Raw genomic sequence first — 16,757 nt, 5'->3', positions numbered from 1 at the left:
CGATCATCTCATCAACGCGTGAAATGGGATAGGCATCAAATTTAGACACATGGTTCAACCTGCGGAAGTCGTTGCAGAACCTCTGTCAGCATCCGGGGTCTTATCGGTACGCTGGGGCCGCGGGGCTGGCTTCCTTGGCGTTGTGCGGGCAGCGGCGGAGGTGGGCTGCTGCGCCGGATCCGTGGGCAGCAGTAGCGGTGGTCCGCTCGTGGTGGCGGGACGCCGCTACAGCGGGTCGCTCTTGCTGAACCGTTGCTTGGAGACCAGGGGCAGTGAGCAATGTGGCTTTGCAAAAAGGTCTGCATTACTGGGCGCCGCCATGTTGGAGACCAAGTTTTAAGCATAGTTCCTGTTTCCTGTTTCTTCCAGCCAATCCAGGGGAAGCTCTCCCTATAAAAGGGGGCTGGTATGCCAGTGCTTCAAGTTACAACCCTGTTGTAGGTGCTTTAGCCTGTGCTCCCAGGATTCCTGCTGTATCTTGGTTCCTCCTGATCCTGCTTGGTCGGTTCTCTGTTGCTGCTGCAGCCCTGCCGTTTCTAGCCTGCTACTGCCTGTGGAAGCGCTCCTGGAAAACCCGGTCCAGTAAGACTCTTTGGGCACAGTCGGCCCCGGGTCTTCTGCCTCGTCTTTCAAGCCACACTCCACAGATCTCCTTCACCAGCCACGCCTTTGTACCACTGACCACAGCCTGCAGATTATTATCTTCAAACCTCGTTTTCCAAACCACAGTCCACAGTCCTTGTCTCCAGCCACGTTTTCAACTATCATCCACAGTTCCACAGTTCATCATCTACAGTCTCGTCTTTCGAATCACAGTCCGCAGTTCTTCACCTCCAGCCACGTCTTTAACCATTGTGCTTCAGCCTCGGTTCTCTACCTCAGCCCTGTACATAATAAATACTTTCCATTGACTCTCAAACCTCGCCTACGTTCTTCATTGCTCCGTGTCCCATGCGAAGGAACTATATCCAGCCCCCTCATCTGGTTCATTCACAGCCTGCTACCTCCTCGGGCAAATCTCAGCTGCCGGATCCTCAAACCCTGCCAGACGTGACAGTAAGCACTGGCCCAATGGATTCGACGGGTGATCAGGCCTCAGGAGGGGATTCAGCTGCAGATATCTGGTCTCGCTTAAGTAAGCAGGAGGCCACACAATCTCAAATCGTGCAGTTCATGCAGAGTATGTCCGAACGTCTCGATTCTCTCTGTGTTGCCATGACGGCCCCTCAAGTATCTACAGCTGCTCCCACATTGGCACTTCCGGTCCCGCCTCCTCCTGTACCAGTACCACTTCCACGTTTGCATTTGCCACCTCCCAGTAAATTTGATGGGAATCCAAAACAATGCCGCGGGTTTCTTAACCAGTGCGAAATCCAGTTCGAACTACAGTCGGCCAACTTCCCATCAGCACGAACCAAAGTAGCCTATATAATTTCTTTACTTACCGGGCAAGCGTTGGAATGGGTTTCACCTTTGTGGGAGAGGATGGATCCCATCTTATCTAACTATCCAGAATTCATGGCCACCTTTCGAAGAATCTTCGACGAACCGGGCAGGACTTCTGCCGCCTCATTGGAGATCCTGCGCCTGCGTCAGGGCACGCGTACGGTCAGTCAGTACGTGATCCAGTTTTGCACCCTTTCCTCAGAACTGAACTGGAACGAGGAGGCTTTCATTGCAGCTTTCTGGAACGGTCTCTCCGAAAAGATCAAAGATGACCTCGCAACTCAGGACGTACCTGATAAGTTGGATAAACTAATTTCTTTATGCAATAAGTTAGATCTGAGGTACAGAGAACGCTGTATGGAGAGGTTGCAGTCAGATCGCCCTAAGCCTAGAGTTGTTCTTCCACCAATACCATCATCACCAACTGTGGAAGAACCCATGCAGATTAATCGCTCCCACCTCTCCAATGAAGAACGTCAGAGACGGCGACAAGGGAACCTCTGCCTGTATTGTGGTGCATCTGATCACTTTGTTAAAACTTGCAGTCTACGTCCGGGAAACGCCCGCTCCTAGTTTGTGCTGGAGAGGTCAAGCTAGGAGAATTCTCAGAATTACATACCAAGAAAGAGTCTGTCCTGTTAACCCAATTGGAGCTCCCTTCTTCTTCTCTTCTCATCCCTGCACTACTCGACTCCGGAGCCGCCGAAAGCTTCATTACGTCAGCTCTGGTCAAACGATCTGGAATACAAACGGTTCCTTTGGATCGTACCATTTCTGTTACCGCAGTGGATGGAAGTTATATCCCAGAGGGTATTATATCCTTTCGTACTATTCCTCTCAAGATGAAGGTCGGAGTTCTTCATTCAGAAGAAATCTCTTTCCTTGTAATTCCTAAAGCCTCTCATGAACTAATCCTAGGGTTTCCATGGTTAATCAGACACAATCCCCACATTGATTGGCAAACTATGGATGTTCTCTCTTGGGGACAAGACTGCTTTCAGAACTGTTTACCTTCTATTAGACCTCTCTGTTCTTCCAACCCTTCCAGCCTTCCTGTGGAGTACCAATCTTTTCAAGATGTTTTCAGTAAGCATGGGGCGGACACCTTGCCTCCGCATCGTACTTGGGATTATCCCATTGAGCTAGTACCCGGTAAGACTCCTCCCCGAGGTCGAATTTACCCACTCTCACTTCCCGAGACACAGGCCATGTCGGAGTATATACGGGAGAACTTAGAGAAAGGGTTCATCAGGTCTTCTACATCTCCGGCCGGAGCAGGGTTTTTCTTCGTCAAAAAGAAGGATGGGGGGTTGCGGCCCTGTATTGACTATAGAGGTCTCAATGACATAACAATTAAGAACAGATATCCGTTACCTCTGATTCCAGAACTGTTCGACCGTGTTAAAGGAGCTACTGTATTTACTAAGTTGGACTTACGGGGGGCCTACAATATTATACTGTGACAAGAACACTGGGATAGTGTTTGAGGGCAGGTATGTTTGTCCCAGGTTCTTGTCTTACATGTTTTAGAAAATGGAAACTTCTAGGAAAAAATGCTTTTGTTTTGTCAGAACCTTTTTCAGTTTGTCGTAAAAACTGGGTAAAGGCTCTGAGAGAGAGATAAGGCGAGTTCTAGACATTGGGCCCAGTTCGGGTCTTTGGCCTCACAGAGGGCTAATCAGGGATTCAGCTGTGTAAGAGTGTTATAGGGCTGCTAGCCTGATTAGTAGGAGAGACTGCCTGGGAAGACTGGAGGGATCTGTGTGAGAGAAACACGCTTCCTGTTACAAGTGAGCTATACAGTGTTTACTGGAGAACTCTGTGTTTTGTTTAGTGATAGTTAGGACCATCTTGTGTTTAGTTAGTGCCGGACAGGCAAGGTATTTTCTTTTGGTGTTTGTTTTATTTTCTGTTCCAATAAAACTGGCCGGGGGCAGTTGTACCAGACACTGGACTTGTGTTGTTCCTCAGCTGCTGCGTGCTGCCATATTCCCCAGGAAGAGGCGCCTTGCACCCCTACAGTGTTACAACTTGGTGGAGAATGCGAGCACGCCGTTCTGCGCATAAGTGAAAGCAGCAGCTTTGTGAGGCCTGCAGAAAACGGTGGTTTATGCAGATACAGCCCAGTGGGAAGTTACTGAGACTCACCCCTGAGGGTTTGATATATGTCCTGGGTGAAAGCAGCTACCAAGCCGCCTGAAAAATCTGTCGACATGGAGGATCTGCTTAAAGCCTTGCTGCAAGCTACAGCGGCTCAGCAGGAGGCCAACAGACAGCAGCAGGTGGCAATGGAGGAAAATAGAAGACAGCAGCAGGTGGCAATGGAAGAAAATAAGAGACAACAGCAGGCAGTTGTTGATGAACTTTACAGGCAACAGCGTCAGGTTAGAGAGGCCTTAGCAGAAGTGGTGCAGAGACTTGCAGCTCGGGTTGGAGATGTGGCCGTCAGTGCTCCAACCAGCTCTAGTTCTATACGGGCCAGTCACTTCCTGCAGAAAATGACGGAGGCTGATGATGTGGAGGCCTATCTGACCACGTTTGAAAGGACTGCCGAGCGTGAGAACTGGCCGAAAGCACAGTGGGCCAGTCTGCTGGCACCTTTCCTGTCAGGTGAGCCCCAAAAAGCTTACTTTGATTTAAGCCCTGCTGAGGCTCGGGACTATGATAAACTAAAGACTGAGATCCTGACCCGCCTGGGAGTCACGCTGTCAGTACGAGCACAACGGGTGCACCGTTGGGTGTACGCCATGGAGAAGCCTCCGCGCTCCCAGATGCACGACCTTATTCAGCTAACAAAAAAATGGCTACAGCCAGTGACATTAACTGGTCCCCAGATAGTGGAAAGAGTCGTCATGGACCGCTACTTGAGATCTTTGCCCATGGTCCTGCGCAAGTGGGTGAGCCATGGAAACCCGGGTACTGCTGACCAATTAGTGGACATGGTAGAGAGGTATTTGGCAGCAGAGGAACTACTGATGACCACCCAGCAACCCATAGATCCTCGACAGCGCCCTTCAGTAAAGACTGGTAAGACTGTTCCGTGGGGAAATGTTGCTGTGCGGTTAAGAGAACGCAAGGCTGGAGAGACTGTAAACACTGGCCCTGGAGACAGGCCAATGGGGCTAGAACGGTCTATGCTGCCCAAACGGGTTGATAATCGTGTGGTTAAATGTTTTAGGTGTGGTATGCCAGGTCATGTTATTGCCAATTGCCCAGTCACGCAAGAACCCATGCAATGTGATGCTGCCTTTGAATGTCGCAGAATCTCTTTTTTTGCTAGGTTAGCCTGTACTGTGGTACCTTCACCTGAGCTGGAAAAACAAATGTGTGATGTGTTCTTAGAGGGTAACCGGGTAGAGGCCTTGCTAGATTCAGGAAGTTTAGTTACCCTCGTGAAAGCTGGGTTAGTGAACCCCTTAAAGGTCCAGCAAATACCTATTGGGGTAACTTGCATACATGGGGATACCCAACATTATGTCACTGCTGAGGTGAATATAGAAACTTGTTGTGGGTCAGCAATGGTTAAAGTGGGACTGGTCCCCACCTTGGTGCATGAGGCCATAATAGGGAGGGATTTTCCTCATTTTTGGAAACTGTGGGAATCACGGTTATCAACAGATGTGAGAAGTAAAAAACCAGTTGATAATACCGGTGATTTTATGGATGTACGTGGGTCTTCGGAACTTTCTGGCCCTTTGCCTTTTGCTAGTTTGGCTGGGGAAGTGACAGATGGGGAGTCCAGTGAGGACCCTCTTGCTGGGAACAGAGACATAGTAGTTAGAACTGAAAGCGTGCCTGACTTGGAGGTAAAGAAGGATCTGTTTACATCTGAATAGTTAAAGGATCCTACCTTAATAAAGGCTAGAGAGAATGTTAAGATTGTTAATGGGGAACCTGTGGTACCAGGTGACAGGGTTACGTATCCCCACATGGCCATCTGTAATGAGCTCTTGTACCACATTGTCAAAAGGGGTGAGGATGTGGTGGAACAGCTGGTAGTTCCCCAGCCTTATCGGAGAACGGTACTAGATTTAGCTCATAGTCACGTTACCGCAGGACATTTAGGGGCAGAAAAAACCACTGAAAGAGTTTTACAAAGGTTCTTTTGGCCAGGGGTTTATAAAGAAGTGTCTGAATATTGTTCTTCCTGTCCTGAATGCCAGTATCATGCCCCTAGACCCCATTTCAGGAGCCCACTAGTTCCCATGCCTATTATAGAGGTCCCGTTTGACAGAATAGCCATGGATCTCGTGGGGCCCTTGTTAAAGTCTGCTCGGGGCCATCAGTATATCCTGGTAATTATGGACTACGCCACTCGGTATCCTGAGGCTGTCCCTTTACGCACTATCACAACCAAGGCGATAGCTAGGGAGCTGGTGCAGGTATTTAGTAGAGAGGGAATACCAAAAGAAATTTTGACTGACCAAGGTACTCCATTTATGTCAAGGATCATGAAAGAATTGTGCAAATTATTTAAGGTCACTCACCTCAGGACGTCCATCTACCATCCCCAAACTGACGGGTTGGTGGAAAGGTTTAATAAAACATTAAAAAGTATGTTAAAAAAGGTTGTTGAGAGAGATGGGAAAAACTGGGATTGTTTGTTGCCCTACTTGTTAATGGCCATCAGAGAAGTTCCTCAGTCCTCTACAGGGTTTTCTCCATTTGATTTGTTGTATGGTAGACACCCCAGAGGGCTGTTGGATATTGCCAAAGAGACGTGGGAAGGACAGCCCACTCCTTATAGAAGCGTTATTGAGCATGTAACACAAATGCAGGATAGGATTGCAGCCGTGGTACCTGTTGTCAGAGAGCACATGGAACAGGCCCAAAGTGCTCAACAGAGGGTCTATAACCGGAGTGCCAAGATACGGGAATTTGCTCCTGGAGATAGAGTTCTTGTTTTGGTACCCACTGTGGAACGCAAATTCCTAGCTAAATGGCAGGGTTCATTTGAGATTAGGTTGTCTCTGTCAGCGGAGCCTTGCCCTTCGGTGTCTTCACCCCGGTTGCTTCCCGCAGTGAAGGTGTCAGAGACATTATCAGCTGATCAGAACAATCAGGTTAAAGAATTTCTCATCCAAAATAGGGAGATATTTTCAGAGCTGCCTGGCCGAACGACCATAATAAAACATGACATTGTCACAGAACCAGGGGTCAGGGTTCATTTAAAGCCATATAGGATTCCTGAAGCTCAGCGAGAAGCTATTTCTAAAGAAGTTAAAACCATGTTAGAACTTGGAGTCATAGAGGAGTCTAACAGTGAGTGGTCCAGTCCCATAGTGCTCATCCCGAAGCCCGACGGTAGCATACGCTTCTGTAATGACTTTCGTAAGTTAAATGAGGTGTCCAAGTTTGACGCATACCCCATGCCCCGTGTGGATGAGCTTGTAGAAAGGCTGGGAACAGCCAGGTTTCTCACCACATTGGACCTGACCAAAGGTTACTGGCAAATACCTTTATCTGATAGCGCCAAAGAAAAAACAGCCTTTTCGGTTCCGGAGGGGCTGTACCAGTATAAGATGTTACCCTTTGGGTTGCATGGGGCTCCAGCAACCTTTCAACGGGTGATGGATAAAATTTTGAGGCCCCATAGAAAATATGCAGCTGCCTATTTGGATGATGTGGTAATTCACAGTACAGACTGGGGGTCCCATTTGGTTAAAGTACAAGCAGTACTGGACTCAATCAGAGAGGCAGGGTTAACTGCTAACCCAAAGAAGTGCTGCCTCGCAATGGAGGAGGTCAAATACTTGGGCTTCACCATAGGCAGAGGTCTGATTAGGCCCCAATTGAATAAAGTTGATGCTATTCAAAACTGGCCTCGTCCAGTGAATAAAAAACAGGTAAGGGTTTTTTGGGAATTACTGGGTACTATAGATGGTTTATTCCCAATTTTGCGACCACAGCGGTGCCGTTGTCAGACCTTACGAAAGGGAAGCAGTCAAATATGGTGAAATGGAACCCTGATGCAGAAAAGGCGTTCCAAGCGTTAAAAGTGGCTTTGTGTTCACAACCGGTGTTGATAACACCAGATTTTTCAAAAGAATTTGTGGTACAGACAGATGCCTCAGAGGTAGGGATAGGTGCTGTGCTGTCCCAAACCAGAGATGGGGATGAACACCCTATCATTTATTTGAGTAGGAAACTCAATGAGCATGAAAAAAGGTATGCCATTGTGGAAAAGGAGGCTTTGGCCATTAAGTGGGCACTAGATACCTTGAGATATTACCTCTTGGGTAGACAATTCAGACTAGTGACGGATCATGCCCCTTTAAAATGGATGTATGTAAATAGAGGCAAGAATGCTCGGGTAACTAGATGGTTTCTAGCGTTGCAGGATTTTAAGTTTACTGTTGAACATAGACCGGGAACACAATTGGCCAACGCAGATGCATTGTCTCGCATCTTCTGTTTGGGGGCTACAAGTGTTCCGGCCCCTAGGTCGAAACAGGGGAGGGGGATATGTGACAAGAACACTGGGATAGTGTTTGAGGGCAGGTATGTTTGTCCCAGGTTCTTGTCTTACATGTTTTAGAAAATGGAAACTTCTAGGAAAAAATGCTTTTGTTTTGTCAGAACCTTTTTCAGTTTGTCGTAAAAACTGGGTAAAGGCTCTGAGAGAGAGATAAGGCGAGTTCTAGACATTGGGCCCAGTTCGGGTCTTTGGCCTCACAGAGGGCTAATCAGGGATTCAGCTGTGTAAGAGTGTTATAGGGCTGCTAGCCTGATTAGTAGGAGAGACTGCCTGGGAAGACTGGAGGGATCTGTGTGAGAGAAACACGCTTCCTGTTACAAGTGAGCTATACAGTGTTTACTGAAGAACTCTGTGTTTTGTTTAGTGATAGTTAGGACCATCTTGTGTTTAGTTAGTGCCGGACAGGCAAGGTATTTTCTTTTGGTGTTTGTTTTATTTTCTGTTCCAATAAAACTGGCCGGGGGCAGTTGTACCAGACACTGGACTTGTGTTGTTCCTCAGCTGCTGCGTGCTGCCATATTCCCCAGGAAGAGGCGCCTTGCACCCCTACAGTGTTACAATACGTATTCGCCCAGGGGACGAATGGAAGACGGCATTTAATACCCGCGACGGCCATTACGAATACCTGGTAATGCCTTTTGGCCTATGTAACGCCCCAGCCGTCTTTCAAGAGTTCGTTAATGAAATCTTCAGAGATCTCCTCTATGACTGCTTGGTAGTGTATCTGGATGACATCCTCATTTTTTCTAGGGATCTGAAGACCCACCGGGAACAAGTCAAAGAAGTGTTAACTCGTTTACGAAGGAATCAGTTATTCTGTAAATTAGAGAAGTGCACCTTTGAAGTACCCACGATTCCATTCCTCGGTTACATTCTTTCTGGGCAGAGGTTACAGATGGACCCCGCTAAAGTCCAGGCGATTCAGGATTGGGCACTTCCAGCTACCCTTAAAGGAATTCAACATTTCCTGGGGTTTGCTAACTTCTACCGAAGATTCATTCAAAATTATTCTTCTGTCATAGCTCCTATAACCGCATTAACTAGGAAGGGAGCTGATCCTGCCAAGTGGTCTCCGGAGGCTTTGGAGGCTTTTTCATCTTTAAAGGAGGCCTTCACGACTGCTCCAGTTCTTCGACAACCCGATCTCAGCCATCCGTTCTTGGTGGAGGTTGATGCCTCTACTGTAGGAGTAGGAGCAGTATTATCCCAGCTTTTCGAGGACAAGAAGGTCCATCCTTGTGCGTTCTTCTCGCGAAGATTCTCCCCCGCTGAACAGAATTACGCTATTGGGGAACAGGAATTACTGGCAATTAAGTTGGCCTTTGAGGAGTGGAGGTATTTGTTGGAGGGAGCTCAGCATCCAATTTCGGTGACCACGGATCACAAGAACCTCCTGTATCTACAGTCAGCCTGATGTCTGAACCCACGCCAAGCAAGATGGGCACTCTTCTTTACCCGTTTTAATTTTAAACTCAGTTACCGACCAGGTTCCCTCAACAAAAAGGCAGATGCATTATCTTGCTCCCTAAGTTCAGAAGAACCCTCTGACCGTTCAAAAGAGCAATTTATCCTGCAACTAATACCTCTCCACTTCCTCCTCCAGGGAAGATCTTCGTTGCACCAAATCTTCGCAAAAAACTTCTTACATGGGCTCACTCCTCCTCCTTTATGGGCCATGCGGGCGGTCATAAGACACTTAAATTCATTCAGCGCTCCTACTGGTGGCCTCATCTCAGGACTGACGTTCAGGAATTCGTAGCTGCCTGTCCAAAATGTGCCCAGCACAAAAGTCCCAAAGGTCCACCAGCCGGGTTACTCCATCCTTTGCCGGTACCACTAAGACCATGGACGCATATTTCTATGGACTTTATTACAGATTTACCTATGTCTGGTGGGCAGAACACCGTATGGGTCATAGTTGACCGATTCTCTAAAATGGCACACTTTGTTCCTCTGGCTAATCTTCCATCTGCATCCCAGTTGGCAAAATTGTTTATAGCAGAGATCTTTCGACTCCATGGTCTACCCCAGGAAATCGTGTCTGGTAGAGGTCCTCAATTTGTGGCCAGGTTTTGGAGATCCCTATGTTCTGCTCTTGGCGTGAAATTAAACTTCTCCTCAGGATATCATCCTCAAACGGATGGTCAAACAGAGAGAGTGAACCAGGATCTGGAGACTTTTCTGCGTTTATTCATGTCCTCCTCACAGGACGACTGGCTGGACTTCCTCCCGTTCGCAGAATTTGCCCATAACAATCTTTATCACTCTGCCACAAAATCTTCTCCATTCTTCATTAATTATAGTTATCATCCAAGAGTTCCTGACTTCCAACTTCTGCCTACGCTCGAGGTTCCGGCCGCAGAGTCAACACTTTGTCAATTTACTGAAGCCTGGAAACAAGTTCACAAGACTTTGCTCAAGACATCCAAGAGATATAAGACCTATGCAGATCTGAAACGAAAAGCTGTACCAAGCCTTAAGGTAGGAGATCGGGTTTGGGTTTCCACACGTAACCTAAGATTAAAGGTTCCTACAAAAAAGTTTGCTCCCAGATTTATTGGGCCTTACCTAATCGAAAGAGTGTTGAATCCTGTGGCTTACAAAGTGAAATTACCTCCGCAGTTAAGAATTCCTAATGCATTTCATATTTCTCTCTTAAAACCACTGGTACTTAATCGGTTCAGAGCCGCTCTGCCTAAATCACCCAAGATCCAATCAGCACATGGAGATGAATTTGAGATTCACAAGATCCTCGATTGTCGCAGACGTTATGGTCGCATCCAGTACCTTGTTGATTGGAAGGGGTATGGGCCAGAGGAGAGATCTTGGGTAGATGCAGAGGATGTCCATGCTCCAAGACTTCTTCGGACATTTCATGCCAAGTTTCCAACTAAACCACATAGGTGTCCGGAGTCCACCCGCAAAGGGGGGGTACTGTCAGCGTCCGGGGTCTTACCGGTACGCTGGGGCCGCGGGGCTGGCTTCCTTGGCGTTGTGCGGGCAGTGGTGGAGGTGGGCTGCTGCGCCGGATCCGTGGGCAGCAGTAGCGGCGGTGAGGCGGTCCGCTCGTGGTGGCGGGACGCCGCTACAGCGGGTCGCTCTTGCTGAACCGTTGCTTAGAGACCAGGGGCAGTGAGCAATGTGGCTTTGCAAAAAGGTCTGCATTACTGGGCGCCGCCATGTTGGAGACCAAGTTTTAAGCATAGTTCCTGTTTCCTGTTTCTTCCAGCCAATCCAGGGGAAGCTCTCCCTATAAAAGGGGGCTGGTTTAGGACAGGGATGCCAGTGCTTCAAGTTACAACCCTGTTGTAGATGCTTTAGCCTGTGCTCCCAGGATTCCTGCTGTATCTTGGTTCCTCCTGATCCTGCTTGGTCGGTTCTCTGTTGCTGCTGCAGCCCTGCCGTTTCTAGCCTGCTACTGCCTGTGGAAGCGCTCCTGGAAAACCCGGTCCAGTAAGACTCTTTGGGCACAGTCGGCCCCGGGTCTTCTGCCTCGTCTTTCAAGCCACACTCCACAGATCTCCTTCACCAGCCACGCCTTTGTACCACTGACCACAGCCTGCAGATTATTATCTTCAAACCTCGTTTTCCAAACCACAGTCCACAGTCCTTGTCACCAGCCACGTTTTCAACTACCATCCACAGTTCCACAGTTCATCATCTACAGTCTCGTCTTTCGAATCACAGTCCGCAGTTCTTCACCTCCAGCCACGTCTTTAACCATTGTGCTTCAGCCTCGGTTCTCTACCTCAGCCCTGTACATAATAAATACTTTCCATTGACTCTCAAACCTCGCCTACGTTCTTCATTGCTCCGTGTCCCATGCGAAGGAACTATATCCAGCCCCCTCATCTGGTTCATTCACAGCCTGCTACCTCCTCGGGCAAATCTCAGCTGCCGGATCCTCAAACCCTGCCAGACGTGACAACCTCAGTGCTCCAGATGGCATGGGAACCAGCACTATGTGGTTATTAAACCCACTGGTGGACTCTTTAATAACCCCCAGGCGTAACATTTCCTCCACTTCCTTGTGTACTGCGTCCCTCTTCGCCTCGGGTATCCGGTATGGCCGCAGATTGACCACTACCTCCGGTGGAGTAACAGTGTCATGTTCGATGATCTTAGTCCTCCCTGGAATCATTGAAAAGACATCTAAATTCTCCTGACCATGTCTTGAGCTTGATGCGACTTTGCACATGCTGAGATCTTGCTGTCTCTGATCCTTCCTTCCAAGGCTTCAGCAGATTTATATGATAGATCTACGTAAGCTTCCACTTTCCTGGTTGGCTCACACAATAAGTCACTGGCCCCACAGCCTTGAGCACTGTATATGGCCCTTGCCAATGGGCAAACAACGCTGGGCTTTGCAGGCCTTGGTTATGCCGATGCGACCCAATATGGCAGCTTTAAGCTGCGATTAGGTGGATGCCTGGTCCTCCGGGAGGACATGGTACGTTTTCTGGGGATCCCCATCAAATATGGGGCCAGTTTATTCGCCCAGCTATTCTCTGGCCATCCCAGGTGTGTGGCCGCACGCTCAAAGGTCCCCAGGTAGGCTTCTACATCGTCTGAGGCACACATCTCTGTCGCAGGAGACCCACTTCATCACGAATCAGGCGCAGGGTTTCCTGCTGAGCCTGTACTTGTGTTTGAAGAAGCTGCATCTGGGATTGTTACCCCGCAGCCACATTATTTAGGGCCCTTAACAACTCCTCCATGGTAGACAGGATGGAAGAACGATATATGAACCTCGTGTCCCTTAACATACACTACCAAATCACAATCCAACAAATAGAGAAAAAAAAACACTTAAAAAAATAAATAAACAATTGACATACACCCCCTGACTGGTTACTAACCTGACCAGAGGAAGTTTGCAGAGTCTGTGGAGACCGTCACGGCTCCGGCGGCTCCTGCAGCCGCTGGGTTCCCACTGAGCTTAGTGCATCCAGCAGAAGGCCCCAAGTTGGACGCCAAATGTAACAAAGCGACATTCCACCAGACAAGATGCTGACATGTATGGTGGAAAAGCAGTCTGTTTTCTTCCACAGCACAGCAAACAGGTCTTTATCACAGCAAGTTTACAGGATACCTTAACCAAGCACCGGTCCACAAACAGCATGTACACAAATCTCAGGCTCCCTGTCTCTAACCCACTGGCCCGCCCTCTATCGCCTGGCCACTTGTTGGCATCAGGAGCCCCGAGCCCTTGCCCTAACGAGTGTGGCACAGGTGTGCCTGAACCAGACCTGCATGGATGGGAGCCCACCCACTCTCTCTCTCTCTCTCTCCCATCCAAACCCCAGGGACCCTAAACCGGCCATGCTAAGGCTGAATGACAAACTGCTGTGTCCCAACACCTCCCTGGCTTCCTCTTAGTCCAGTCCTAAACCTAGATCGTTTTGGCCCGGGGCACCCGAACTGTTGCGCCCTGTCCTGCAAACACCCAGGGTGGCATCTGGACTGGACTGCCACACCGTTAAAAACCTGTAGCCATTAAGTGACTCTTCTCAAACAGAAACTTGTGTATGAATGTAAGGTAATTGTAAAGTCAAAGAAAACTATATGGAGCCTTAAACCCACACTGCTACTAAAGAAGTACATCACCTTCTCTCAAATAGATCCCCAAAGATAGTCATTTCTCCATGGGTTCTTCCATTTCTCTCAGTCTCCAGTGAAAACCAAACTGGGGGAGTAGCCTGTGAGCTGGATGAACAATAACAGTGTGTAAGATATTGCTGCTTGTGATTGGTCTTCCCCCTCACACAGCTCCATTATAGATGGCGAGCGTTATTGATTTGGTGGTACTGTATTGCAGAGCCCTGGGAATAAAGCCTGCATAGATCAGCTCCTAGGAATCCAGCAATATTTTTTCATTGTTGGTAGTTTTCCTGAAAACTTCAGTTGACAAAGGGGGTAATTCCGAGTTGATCGTAGCAGCAAAGTTGTTAGCAGTTGGACAAAACCACGGGGATAATTCCAAGTTGATCGCAGCAGAAATTTTTTTAGCAGTTGGGAAAGTCTGGACTGTTTTCTGATAAACTGGACTTGTCTTAGGCAGACTATGCATATGTCTAAATAAAGAAACTTCACAGAGATGCTTAACATGTTTGCACCTTATAAATAAGGGCTAATAAGGCAGATCCTAATGTTAAGCCCTTAAGTGGAGGTCTGAATATCCACAAACCATTGGGTTTTACCTTCCAGACTTCACAGGGGTATTTTAAAAATTCAGGGCCTTGGGGGCCTATTTACCAGTGATCGCATATGCAGTGCAATCCTGGGCACTAATATTGCACCCAGATTGCATTGCATAATGCAATCATATCAGGTGGATGTATCACTCGGCACAGGCAAGCCCTTCCCTGCGATGCGACAAGTGTGCTGCCATCCCTGCTACGCATGCGCAGTCATTGTGACCGCCACACACAGGGGCCATTTCCATCTCCCGTGTAGCCCATAGGTTACAACAGGCTACTGCAATCAGAAGATTGCGGTAGCTGCAGGGGCCAATACATCAGGCAGTATCGCATACCACATTAAAACTTATGGGGGATTCGGCTACAGGCGGCAATGGAGGGATCGCAGCAGGTATCTCTGATCCCTCCTTCTTACATTGCTGTGATACATAATATTTGCAGCTAGCCCCCCAAGAAAAAGTGTTTTCGGGGACACAGCTGCAAATATTGTATGATAACTGGGCCCCTAATTCAGAGATGTATGCAAACCCGCTGGTTTGCATAGATTTGCGATGGTGGGGCACCTGCACATTCACAGAACCCATTCGGTTCGTGCAGAAAGGGTCCTGCATCATCGCATGCAGTGCCCCCTGAGCAGCAGCAGTTTGGTGGCGGGGAACAGGCGAACCTGGGCAGACTTCCTGGCCTCAACTACGGAGTTGCGATGGCCAATCTGAGTAATCTGAGGGTTACTCAAATGGTCAACAGTCTCGCAATTAATGTGATGATGCATCTTAGGACGCAGCACTCGGAGCTAGAAGGCCGTCAGGAGGTGTATTTTTTCCCTGCAGCATTAGCTGCACTGCATCCATCTCCATGTGTACTGCATCCATCTATTAATCTGGCCCTTAGTGCCTGTGTGCCAGAGTAATGCTTGGGAGTCCACCGCCACCCCACCCACAAGTCCCACATACACCCACACCTAACATTTTTGAACAAAGAATCGGGACAGAAGGAAAGAAGTTGGCATGGTTATGCTATCTCATATTCACTCTTTGCCACCTTAACTCAAAACACCCATTAAATGTAACAGGCACCTGCTGCTGGTACACACATCACTTATACCGCTTTCACATCGCAAACCCTGCTTTTAAAATGTTTCTTAAAACGGGTCTGAGCAGTTAAACCCCCTTCACATTATATGTTGTAACTGGTATATTACCGTTTCATTACCTTTTTGGTACCTTTCACACTGAACTCGTTTCTCCCATAGAAAACAGTGGTTGTCATTTTAAATGGACTTTTCTGGCCCACACATTATTAATAATTATTAATTAATTATTAATAATTTGGCTAGTCGTACGATAGAAACCAGCAGCTTCAAGCATCTTTACCATGTTTTTGTAGATTACTGCATCCTTCACTGTCCCAGTGATTTGTCTACATATTTCTTCATCCCCTCTGATCCTAAGCAGCTCTCTAACCTCCTCATCACTCCAATTTGCCATTTTAAACTGTATTCTGTATAATAAAAAGCTTCTTCACTCTCATGTGTTTCCTCCAGTTTATTTCCTACTTCTGCCTGGTGACATCACGCATGGAGACAGCCTATCACCTTCTGTGGTTTGGAAATACCGTTTCTGAGCCTTTCACATTGCACAATGAAACGGGTCTGAACCGTGTAGGACGCTGCTTTTTAACCGTTTTAAAATACCGGTATTCTGTAACCAGTAAATTCAATGTGGCCCTTTCACACCGCAGCTAGAACCGTTTTGGAAGGCTTAAAAAACGGCAATTTACCGGGTTATAGCTGCGGTGTGAAAGGGGTATTAGTAGGACATATCTTCCAACTGTATCCATTTTGGGACAAAAGTACTTGCAGGACAAAAGTTAAATCAGGACTGTCCATCCACAATCAGGGTAACTGGCAAATTGTGCTGCTCTCTCCTACCTGCTCCTTGATAATCTGCTGTGGTGGTTGCTGATGTCTTAATATCTGTCTTTTTTTGGGGCTGCATTCCAGAATGATGGGACCCTGTTGTGTAACAATATAGGTTAGGTATAATTCACCTCCTGGTAGTTTAAGTAACAAGCAATGGCGTATCCATAATAATGGGCGCAAGGTATACGTCACACAGAGGCCCCTGAGGCCAGGGGGGCCTAAACTGCAAACCACGCACCCACAATCATACTTACCGCTCCAGAGTCCCGCTTCGGCTGATGCTGAAGAACAACAGAAATCACTGGAAAAATGGAGTGGTAGCCATCTTCCCTGTGATTTACGCATGCGCATTAGAGCTGTCTCTTTGTCTATTATTACACAGTCTTATTTTATTACTGTTTGGTTCACAATTGTAATGCGCAATGGATTATGCTGTATACAGGTTGAGTATCCCATATCCAAATATCCGAAATACGGAATATTCCGAAATACGGACTTTTTTGAGTGAGACTGAGATAGTGAAACCTTTGTTTTCTGATGGCTCAATGTACACAAACTTTGTTTAAGACACAAAGTTATTAAAAATATTGTATTAAATGACCTTCAGGCTGTGTGTATAAGGTGTATATGAAACATAAATGAATTGTGTGAATGTAGACACACTTTGTTTAATGCACAAAGTTATTAAAAATATTGGCTAAAATTACCTACA

At 47.6% G+C, this 16,757-nt stretch overlaps 1 long non-coding RNA gene across 1 annotated transcript in view; it reads right to left on the bottom strand.

The window, feature by feature from the left end:
- LOC134944891 (uncharacterized) overlaps positions 1–16,757 on the bottom strand; it is a 119,429-nt gene that overhangs the window by 75,060 nt on the left and 27,612 nt on the right. The window contains exon 2 of the long non-coding RNA XR_010181978.1: positions 16,055–16,138. This is a non-coding gene — a long non-coding RNA (uncharacterized LOC134944891). The remainder of the gene's footprint in view (positions 1–16,054; positions 16,139–16,757) is intronic.

This window comes from Pseudophryne corroboree, chromosome 7, assembly GCF_028390025.1.
Source record: "Pseudophryne corroboree isolate aPseCor3 chromosome 7, aPseCor3.hap2, whole genome shotgun sequence".
NCBI lineage: Eukaryota > Metazoa > Chordata > Amphibia > Anura > Myobatrachidae > Pseudophryne > Pseudophryne corroboree.
Note: the sequence above shows the minus strand (reverse complement) of the source record. Positions and strands in the feature narration are given on the sequence as shown.